General features: G+C 42.5%; 1 long non-coding RNA gene across 1 annotated transcript; it reads left to right on the top strand.

Annotated features, from left to right (window-relative positions):
* The first annotated feature begins 862 nt into the window (after positions 1-862).
* On the top strand, positions 863-10,526 carry LOC119491913. Its single transcript, XR_005207675.1, has 3 exons — positions 863-903; positions 947-1,057; positions 10,516-10,526. It is a non-coding gene; the product is annotated as an uncharacterized LOC119491913 (long non-coding RNA).
* Positions 10,527-11,148: the final 622 nt, after the last annotated feature.

The raw sequence follows: 11,148 nt of genomic DNA, 5'->3' as shown, positions 1-11,148 counted from the left end.
TTGACCACATAATGAGAAAAATATTCCTACTAATATTGTGATATTAATTGCAGCCATCTGCCAGCCCCATGAGCAATGTGGGAGTAATAAAGCTGTCAAAGTACCACTGATGACCCGAGAACAGGATATACTCTGCAGGAAAACAAATTAAACACTGCTAGGTTTAATCATCTTTGTGCCATTTGATTATAATGTGGCGATATGATGGTATACATTTTGTGACTGCATGTCATTTTCAATGTATTACTAGATGACCGTCTAAACGGTTGCTTAATAGCCTAATATTATATTTCATAAAAATGTAATAATTTCTTTTGACGTTAGTAGAGGAACTTTTTTATTTCAGGTGAGGCGGAGTAGGAGAGTCCAAATCAGTTCACACCCCAAAAAACTTCTGACAAAAACAATCTGGCGTCTACTATAAGAGCCAGAGTTGTCTCATATTTGGCCCTTTGGTGACAGAATAAAGCTGCACTGTATAGCTCTGATCTGAGTAGCATGAAGCACAGGAAATATGCTAAACTGTGGACATGTGTTATACCTCTTTCAGACATGCGTTTCTACTCGACCAGTGTGACCCATTCATATGAAACTGCTTTAACTCTAATTTAATAAAGTTGAATTTCAGTTTCACCTCTCTGTCTCTGTTTCTACCTCTATGCACACTACCTCTCCATTTGGGTGTGATTTTTATTCGGCTCTCCGGTAGCAACGCGAGTTCACCAAAGCCTCCGACCTGCGTCCAACCCTGGTGAGAGGAGGGACATGAAGGAGATGATGCACGTTGACCCATTTGGATCAACACGTTCGCATCCTTCATCACTCATCACATACCGCACGCAGCTATGTCACGCCCCTTCACGTCACGCCCCTTGGCGCTTTGTTTTCGGCAAATCCACTATAGTTACCTTTGGCATCACTTTAGGTTTAGGCAACAAAACCTTAGTTTAGGTTTAGGAAAGAACTACATGATAGGGCTTAAAACTGCTACGTTTGTACAGAGAAAATTACACTGAATGTTGTGAACACGGGACACGAACACACAGCTGATTGTTACGTAACACACAGGACACGAACAGCGGCCTCCTGGATGAAAGCCTTGTGTTTGTTGGACCCGTCCACTGCCCCTCCCACCTGGTGTGTCACTTTTCGCTCTTTGGATGGGATGTGGATGGGTTTACATTAATGGGACGCCCAGTGCGTTTCATACCGGCGCTAAGGGGTGCCATGAGCGGCGGTGCCATGAGCGGCGGTGCCATGAGCGGCGGTGCCGGACGCCGATGGTTGCGACAAAGCCTCGGTATTTGACGCCCTGGGAATGAGAATGGGCTGTTTAGATAGACCCCAACATTACTTAGCAGGTATAACTATGTTAACAGGTGTTCAAAAACAGGGTCATCAAACATGATACATTATTTTATACCTATTACTTTCTAAAACATCCAGTGCATGTGCATGTGTATATACTGTATTAATATATATATATGATATCATATCCAACTGCCATGTCACCATTTAAAAATCTCCTCCCGTCGTTTTAACATCCTGCTGCCTGCGTGTTCATTTAACGTGTCTCTCCACCTCCTCATAAGTCATGTAATTCTTTTAAATGGACGACAAGTTTTAATTAAATGTCTTTACAAGCAAACAAGCCCTGAGGCGTTTTATTTGGTTTCTGTTCGCCTCATTCAACTTCAAACAAAGCCCAGATGGAGGAGAAGGAAGGCAGGTGCTTGTCAGGTGATAAATGGTTCATTTCAAAAGGTCATTTACAAAAACGCTCTTCATCTTTTTTTGTGTTGTCTTTTCATGTGAAGGGCAGAGGATGATGATTATATAGTTCACTCTCTCAGTGCCTCCAACACAGGCCAATGAATGAATGTCTAAAATCATTTCTACACATATTTTTCTTTCAGGTGTCAGCTGAGTATGAAACGTATGTGAGTGCTACATCATAGCACATATTCCCTGTTAAGCTTTAGCGAAAACAAAACCCCCCAAACAACAACTATGTGTTATTGTATAAGCGAATGTATTCACCATCTGTTAAAAACATTTTTTTTCACTGTAATCAAACTTAATATTTCCGATCATTTGAAAGCTTTTCATCCTCTTGAGTGTTGATTTCTATGAATATATCACCTGCCTCCGCCTCCATAATTTGATACCAGAGGAAGAAAAAAAAAAAAAAAACACTTGGATGGAAAATTTTTTGATCAATGGGAAGGGCTCCTAATTTTCCCTTAACCTTCCCTTAACCATCACGAGAGTCTACAAAAAACCTGTCGGACCAGTTCTATCCCAGCGCGGCTCTGTTTGCTCTCAACCAGCATCTCGTTCTCTGCTCGGCACGACTGTGTTAGACAACCGCCTTCATTCAACCTTTCAACATTCACTTTCTGTCACTTCAGCTTATCTTTAATTTAAGACGCTGTAAATGTGAAGCTGGATCGATGTTTGATGCTTCCAGATATGAGATTCAAGTCACATTCATAATTTAATCAAATAGGAATATATTTGTTAAACACTAAAAATGCAGCCCGTTCAAACGAAAAGGATATGAATATGAATGACCCGATAATGCGCAAGACATTTAGCGTGCAATAAGAACGCCGCAATGTACATGCATCCTCGTAAATAAGCCACTCTCAGAGCTAGTGGTGTAGAATAAGTAAGGGATAATGTACAGCAAGCCGGTCACTGTTGGGAAATAAACCCCGATGGGGTCCACCCCTCCGCTGTGCGGCGTCGCCCTGAAGGGGTTTATTTCACAACAATGACCTGCTAGCTGTACATTATCCCGCTTATTACAACGCTACTTACTTAGGAAATAAAAAATTTGACACAAAAACTGTCCTCCAGAGTCCAACATCAGAACTGCGCCCATAGCAGCGATCTGTTGTAAAGAAATAACAGACCGTAGAACGCCGTGATTGACCAATCAGAATGGAGTATTCAACAAAGCCGTGTAATAAAAAGTGAGAAAGTCTGTTATGGTGGACGGGAAGGGAGGTGGATGGGTCCAACAAACACACAACTTCTAACCAGGAGACCGGTGTTCAAGACCGGCGTTTTGTTTTCTAAGTTACGTTAGTGACGTGTTTCTTAGTGACGTGCTTTCCGTGCTCCTGTTACGTTGTTTCCGTGTGTATTTTACTTAGTTTACGTACTTATTCTAAGCCCAACCATGATGTTTTTCCTAAACCTAAGTGAATGGCTTTTTTGCCTAAACACAACTGCAGACGTTACCATAGTTTTGTTGCGTGGTGTACGTATGACACTTGAAAAGCCTTAAATGCGTCTTCATGACACGTAGAATTTTCTTGTAATGTCGTGCTATTTATAATCCTTCCTTCCTACCGGGTTGAAAAATGATATTTCTATACTTAATTTGCTACTGCAAAGACTTTTTGAAAGAAACTTAATGCAGCCTAGATTACATTTTTATTCTATTAACGTAATTAGGACATTTTTAATTAAACCTATAAAGCGTAACATGTTTAAAGTGAACGTATCTGACAGCGTATTTCATTTGTTTTCACTACAATGTTGGCTTGTAGCAACGAAACCATGATTCATGTTTTAACTCAAAGTAAACTTGGGAAAGATTGTTGTCTTGGTTAAATGTAGCAAAAGTCAACAGTGACACGAGACACCACGTGTTTACTTTCTCAATATCTACCCAAATCCACAAGCTTTCCCTAACCTTAACCAAAGGGAATTTGTTGGCTAAATCTAAACCACACAGGGGTCACAGATCGTGAACCGCCATCGTGTGTGGATGTTCAGGATCTCGTGTTGTTCATAGGATTCTTTATACATTTAACTTTGGTTAATTGCTCTTCTGTCTTTCATCACTTGAGTCATACGGTGGATGTTTTCATGCCAACCATCTTCTAAAAACTCTCAGATTATGTCCCAAATCCATGTTAATGCATTTGAGTGTGTTCGTACCGGAAAAGTGACAAAAGTCAGTATATTCAAAGCAGTCAGCATGCATACTAAAACAAACCGTGTGTGAACTGTTGATGGACACGATTCTCCCACAATGAAATGCACAAAGGAAATAAAGGAGCATGTTGGTAAAGCCTCAGAAACAAAACTATAACTATACATTTTGCTTTCTCTTTGTTGAATTGGAAGTACCTCTCTAAAGGTTTTGGTTTTATTAACAAGCATCGGTGCATTAATATATTGTATCATTTCCTGTTAATATGAAACTCATGTTGATTTCTTTTTGACTAACTGTAAAAACAGTATAAAGATTAGTATATATTGCATAGAATTAGTAAGTAGGTATTGGTATGTGTGATATAAAAACATACATCTACATCCATGAGTGGAACAGCATTCTTTCTTCATCCCTGAAAAGCTCACATTCTCTGCAGATGCCTGGTCTTAGTGTGGCGACAGCGATATGCTCAGCGACTGCGTGCCCTGTCCTGAATGAGCCTATAGATACCGGGGCTTCTGGCTAAACTGAGGTTGAGGAGAAATTACGATGAGGCGCAATGCAGCCTTTTATGAAAGAAACATTGACTGCACTTGATTGCCTGAGATGATGGAGCTTGGACAGAGAGCGGAGTCACTGCAGCTCAGTTTGGATTAAGTGTGTGAGGAGACTAAAAAGCAACAGACCGCGTTAAAGAGATGTGGGTGTAAGATGAAGTCTTGCATCCGTGTGCACGGACACTCGCTCGGGCACATACACACTTGTGCAAGCGCGCAATTCCACACAAAAGCAAGCACACAACCACACACAGAGGTCTGTGTAAGAGAAAAGAGAAGGGAATGGGGAGAAAGAGTGATGTGCTGCGAATGTGTGTGTGTGTGTGTGTGTGTGTGTGTGTGTGTGTGTGTGTGAGTCATGCATGAGTACACATTGTTAGCACGGTGAAAATCCTCACAGGTTCCTGGAAGGAATTAAAACGGCTGACGTGACACCAGGATGCAAGACTGCTCTGCAGGGCTGGTCCCACCCCTCTGCTGATCCATGTCAGTGTGTGTGTCTGTGGCTCGGGAAAACTTTTTCATGGCTGAGCTCCACCTGAAACAAAGCCCGCACAGAGAGTGATTCTAATCAGTGGCAGTGGGAGTGTGAGGGACGGTTTCTCTAGAGGAGGGTAATCTTTCTCCAGAATCGCTGACTCCACCTTTAAAGTAATAATCTTGAAGATTGTCATTTAAAGTTACTGTGAAGAACATTTAACTGATTATGAAACATTTTCAATTTAATACTGATGCCTTTAAAAAACCTACATAAGTAAATGAGACCGTCAGTGTGAACATTGTCTATTTCTATATTCTTAATGCTCGTCATCGGTGCCACTGGGTTGGATTTCGCGTGAAATCATGCAGGAAACTCCTTCAGCTCAGACTCCAGCGGGGCCTCCGGCAGCGACCCATCCGCAACGGCAGGCTGTTCTCAGACACAGTTCGTAGCTATACGTACGAAAAGTAAATGCACTGTAATTTGTATATATCCCACAAAGTCAAATCATATATATAGTATAAACAGTGACAAATGCTTCGTTGGGAGGAGGTCGGGGTGGATGGGTGGCTCCAAAAACACCAGACTTTCGCCCAGGAGACCGGGTTTTCGTGTTTCGCGTGAAAGCAAAAGTCAACGTTGATTTATTTATCTCATAACTTCCGTACTTAAGTAACGCCACTTCGGGTGTTATTTTAACCCAAACCACAATATTTTCCTGAAGCAAACTACGTCGTTTTTGTCATGGAACATCCGGACTTAAGTTAAACCACTGCTGGTTTGGCGTAACCGTGTTCGGTGTGGCGTAACTTAACCACAATGTTTTCCTAAACCGAACTAAGTAGTTTTGTTGCCTAAACCAGTTGTTTCCTGTGAAGACAGAAGTTTATTTTGGAAAGACTGGAGTGGAAATTGACGCTGGACATTCGTAGGAAAACGCACGAACAATGAGGGATAACTTTTCATAAGATATCTTACGAACCATTGTATGAAAAAAAGCGTTGACCACGGACAGACCAAGCCCCGAGGAAGAGCGCCAGTCATTAATCCCAATTTTCCTAGTGGCCAAACGACGATACTACAACTTCCGTGTCCGTCACATGATGCCATTGGGCCCAAAATGACTTTTTTTTAGGTGAATCAACTTCCCAGTTCAAACACTTGAATAGCCCTTATTTAAATCATTCCTGAAAGTTGTAAAACGCACTAATAGCTCAATCCAGAGTTATTTCCTTTCCTCCGTTCATGTGAATGAGACCCAGACTGAGGCTGGAGTGAAGGCTGGGACGCGGAGTTAGCAAGCTGTGACGACAGCGTGATGGCTGTGACTTCACGACGGCTGTGACATCGCGATTGAGCCATGTGACCCAGCGGACGCTACTGCTGTGTGGGCCCAATGGATGAGGAAGATCGCCGGAAGATCCGGGTACTTTTCCAGTCGGAAGTCAAGCCAATTGTCTTCATGCACCACTGAGCAACTCTCATAGGAATGAACGGAGCCCCGCCTCCAACGCTGTATCCAGTTCTCTTAATACATCAATGGACAGACCCATTTGATGTGCAGTCGAAGTGCCGGCAGGGAGTTTTTAGCTTGTACACGTTTAGCTCAAAGCACCGCTGAGCATATTACAACCCCACAGAGCTGCTAGCATGGCTGTAGACTTTTAGTCCTGTTTTCCACAATGAGGGATTAGAAAAACCCTTTTCCATTGTGCTCACTGTGTCAGCGCTTTAGATAAGATGGCTGAAGTGTGACCATCTTCCCTGTTAGACCTCAGCATCACACACATTTTAATGAATGATTCATGCTGTTATTTATCCTGGTTGGGTTTATTTATTCTGTAACCACATTACATTCATCTGGGATTCTTTTTACAAAGTGACTTGTGTTTCTGATGATGGCTCAATATTTCACTGCATTTATTAATGTCTTCATTAACACTGGGAACTTTTCTGATTATGTTTATATTTTATTGCGTTTTCCATGTCCCAGGTTGCCCCCACCGCTGCACAGAAACTCTACCCTCCCCGCGAGCTTCCTCCATGTTGATTTGATCTTTATTTGGCCTTTTTACCGCAGCTCTTTGAATAAAGCTACTCAGCGCGTTTACGGGAAGCACACAGCGCAACATCACAACCGGCTCCCTCATGCTTCCAAACTGAGCCTTTCCAAATTGGTTTTCACAAAACCTGCCAGTTTACAGGGACGAGTTTAGAAAGTCTCTCTCTCTCTCTATCTCCTCCACCCCCTCCCTTACCTCTCCTACTCCTCAGGACAACCTCCAGCAGCAGCCCTGGCCCAAAAGAAGGTGAGTCTAAATTTAAACCAGCAAAAAGGTAGCTTTGTAACCCCAAGGTGGCTTCAGAGGAGAGAGAGAGAGATGGAGGGAGAGGAGGGGGAGGAAAGTTGCAGAGGAAGAAAAACAGGGTGGAGAAGGAGTGTTAGAAGGTACAGCAGGCTGAAGAGGACGTGACACATTTGATCGTTATTTAATGATTTTGACAGAACCTTTTTTCTTGATTCAAGAACAGTTTAGAGTTTACTCTGTACGAGTATGATCTTTTTTATTTTGTTATTTAGTGCTAACACTGCATGACCTCTCCAACTTTATAATGAAGAGGGGAACTTGACAAAGAGAGAGCTAAACAGGATTAATAAGATAAATATCAGTGATGTTATTGAAGTTAAAAAACACTTTGAATGAACCCACATTTTCACATGAATTGGGGATTTGGAAGGATTCAGATTCACTATTGGAATCAGATTCAATAAAATGCTACCTTACCTATGCTGGACAGTGATTTGAATCCTGTACGAACACGTATTTACACCTTTACACACCGGGGACTTTTTTTTTCATGTCAATAATTTGCATATCAATATTTTTCGAATGAATGCTTTTGTCATGAGTTCTTTCACACAGAACACAAATATTGCGCGGCGAAGAAGCGACATTCATCACGCCAGGGTCAGCTCAAGGTGGGCTGGCAGGAGGTGTGCTGGATGGGTCAAACAATTGCAAGATTTTGAACCAGGAGACCGGTTCTTGTGTGGCGCGTAAAACTAAAAGTAATTTGTCACATCAGTTGTTAGTCACGTGAATAGTGAGGTTAGCATCAACCACGTCCGTTTCAACTCTTATGCATCCCAATGTGGAGGCTTTTGGCTTTAGAATAAATAGGTAAAATAGAATAAATAAAGAATAAACGTTATGTCAAACACACATAATAGAGCATAATAAAAGAGATTTATGTCTTGTAGCATTACTGGGAGTGAGTAGAAATTGGATTGAGGAATGGCTCAGGATGCAGAAGTTGGTGCAACAAAGGCAGTAAAGTTTTATCAACCAAAAATTCCAAATAAACAAATGAGAACAACAACAAGTCCCAGAAAACGTTTTAAATAACACTGCTCCACTGTAAGCTATCCCCAACAGCATGTATCCCACAGTTAATGCCTGCATGGCTTTATATACCCCCTCCTGGCCCCACCTTAATTGAACTGAACCAATGCACAGGGTTTATAGGAAAACCAGAAATTCACACTGAAACCGGTTTTAAAACCAGAAACTGTAACATCTCAAACGTTTAAACATACAACTATTTCAAGGAGAGCAACTCTTCCCTCCTTGGATGAATTATTATTATTTATTACCCTTAATTAGTCAACAGTGTCTGGTCATGCAGAAGGAGTAAGAGACTACTGGGCCCTCCCGTACTTCTTCAGCCCAGATTGACACTACTAAAAAGGGAAAAGCGCAATTACAGTGAACATTACCAAGGTGAAAACACACTGCTTAGATCAGCACTTAAACATGGTCAAGAAACACCATTTCCTTTCATACATCTTAGTGATTATATTTGAAATAAACCAATTAATTGGGCACAGGTGGCCTGACTAAGCCTGATGACAGTTGATTGCTGCATGAATTGTAGGGAACCTGGGCATGGGAGAAGGTACGGAGGAAACCTTTTCACGTGTCTCAACAATTTACGGACTTTTGAGAAAAAAAATCCTTTAGTGTAAATATTCACAACCAAAAGTACCAATCTATGACGTCTTCATCTGGATGTTTTGTTTGCATGATAAGGCCACTACCTTTATTTTCTGCATAAGATTAAAATGCATAACATATACCTGCACTGTCCCTGGTTTGAATCTGTAAAAGGATCTATATTTCTTGTCACCCCATGCTCAGTTAAAGGCTAAAAAAGACCAACCAAGTTGAGTCTGGATAGCAGAGCATGCTGGAGGCAGAAATGAACAAGTGGCACACAAGTTAGAGACCGTAAGAGAAAAGGTGAGAGAGAGGGTCCAGGGAGGGAGAGAAATTCCCCGTGCCGTGGCCTAGGAGCCGCTGGACGGGCGGCGTTCTCTCCGGCCCATGAAAGGTGTGATTGTCCCACAGCTTCCCCGAGCCAGGAAAGTTCCCCCAGCGGCGGTCGGCGGCCCCTCTATCTGCCAGGAACGCAGGGCCGCGGAGAGAAACCCAGGGCCGGTTATGTCAGATACCACGCCGGGGAGGAGGTGGAGAACGAGGGGGAGGGATGAGGTGTAAAAAAAAAGGTGCTGTTCAATGTGTGTTATAAATACTTCAGAGAAACACACACACACATTGAGGGGACACACACTCAGGAGGACAGCGGGCCCTCAATGAGGCCGTCGGCTCGGAGCGTCTGAATGAAAAGAAGGGCAGCTCTCAATGTGTTTATTTTGACAGGAGGGAGCGAGAGTGGAGGGGAGGAGGGGGAGGAGGGAGGGGAGACAGAGGGAGACAGAAATGGAGAGATGAGAGAAAAAGAGACGGAGAGGAGAAGTTAGAAGTATTTCAGGCTCGGACATTCCTTCACATCCAAAAACAAAGTTCCAGTAGAGTTTGTAAAGAAAGCCCCAGCCATGTTTCACAGCCACTTTCTCTCTTTTTTTCTTTAGGGGGGATTTCAATGCAAATATATTTTGACCCGGAGGGATGCGGAGCATGTATTCTGAGTCAGATAGTTTACTTTGTGTCTCACTCAATGACTTATGGGTGGGGTGGAGGGGAGAGGGGACAATAAAGATGGCTCCAGGCCACGGTGACTATTCAAATACACTGTAAGACGGCCCGAGGGCTAACTGATCCTGCTCGCTGTCAAGGACGCCGCTGCATGAGTACACCAGCCTGCTGCCGCTTATTAACTTAGCAGTTTTTTTTTTTTAAAAATTGGATTTTCAGGTATTTAGTGAGCGGATCGTCATGTCACTTCAGGGCATATATATTTTAAGATGTTGACAGTTCTGATGCAACATGTACATTTTGTTCATCAAAAATGATGCAGGCACCTTTTGAGCAGTTGTGCGTTACTTATGGCTGTTTAAATTGTGAATTTGTGACTTTTCATTGCACTGCCTTCATCGGTTCAGATGAACACGTTCTCATCCCAACTCGTCACATACTGACGCTCTGTCAGACCCCTCAGCGTCACGCTGTGGTCGCAGTAAACACGTTCTTAATGTTATGAATTAGACAAAAACACTTGCTAAGGTTTAGGAAACAAAACCATTTAGTTAGGTTTAAAAACAACATTGTTGAGCTTAAAATTACTACATTTGTACAGTTAAAATGTGACTTGACGAACACAGGACACGAACACAGCTGATTGTAACGTTAAAGTGAAACTTAACGCAAACAGTGTTCTCCTGGATGAAAGCCTTGTGTTTGTTGGACCCATCCAGCTCCCATCCCGCCTGATCGGTGTGTCTCTTTCACTCTTTAAACTACTTCACCACAGCACTTTTCCTGTACCTTTACTGTTTTTTACTGTATACTGGTATGTAACGCTGACAAAGCGTCGGTATTTGACGTCCTGGGAATGAGAACGGGCTGTTCAGAGGGGTTGAAATTTGTAAAGATGCTGCTGATGTCTGCGCCAAACTTTAGTGTCAAATTTAGTGTCAATCAAATTGCGTTCTTATTGGCAAGAAGTTAGGAATTCTGATGATGAGCAGAAGTGAACTTGCCTCATTTAGAACGTGTTGGATGAGAAAGATTATTGTAGCTTTGTAGTGCTCTGAGAGCTGCTCAGGTTAGTTTGACTTTGGTTTGCTGTCGGGGTGGCGATTAAAATTTGAATTGATCGTCATAACAGTGTTTAGCTGGGAATGAGCCTCCTGCAGA

Source organism: Sebastes umbrosus, chromosome 7 (genome assembly GCF_015220745.1).
Source record: "Sebastes umbrosus isolate fSebUmb1 chromosome 7, fSebUmb1.pri, whole genome shotgun sequence".
NCBI lineage: Eukaryota > Metazoa > Chordata > Actinopteri > Perciformes > Sebastidae > Sebastes > Sebastes umbrosus.
The sequence above is the reverse complement of the archived record's forward strand: the minus strand, read 5'-3'. Positions and strand labels throughout refer to the sequence as shown.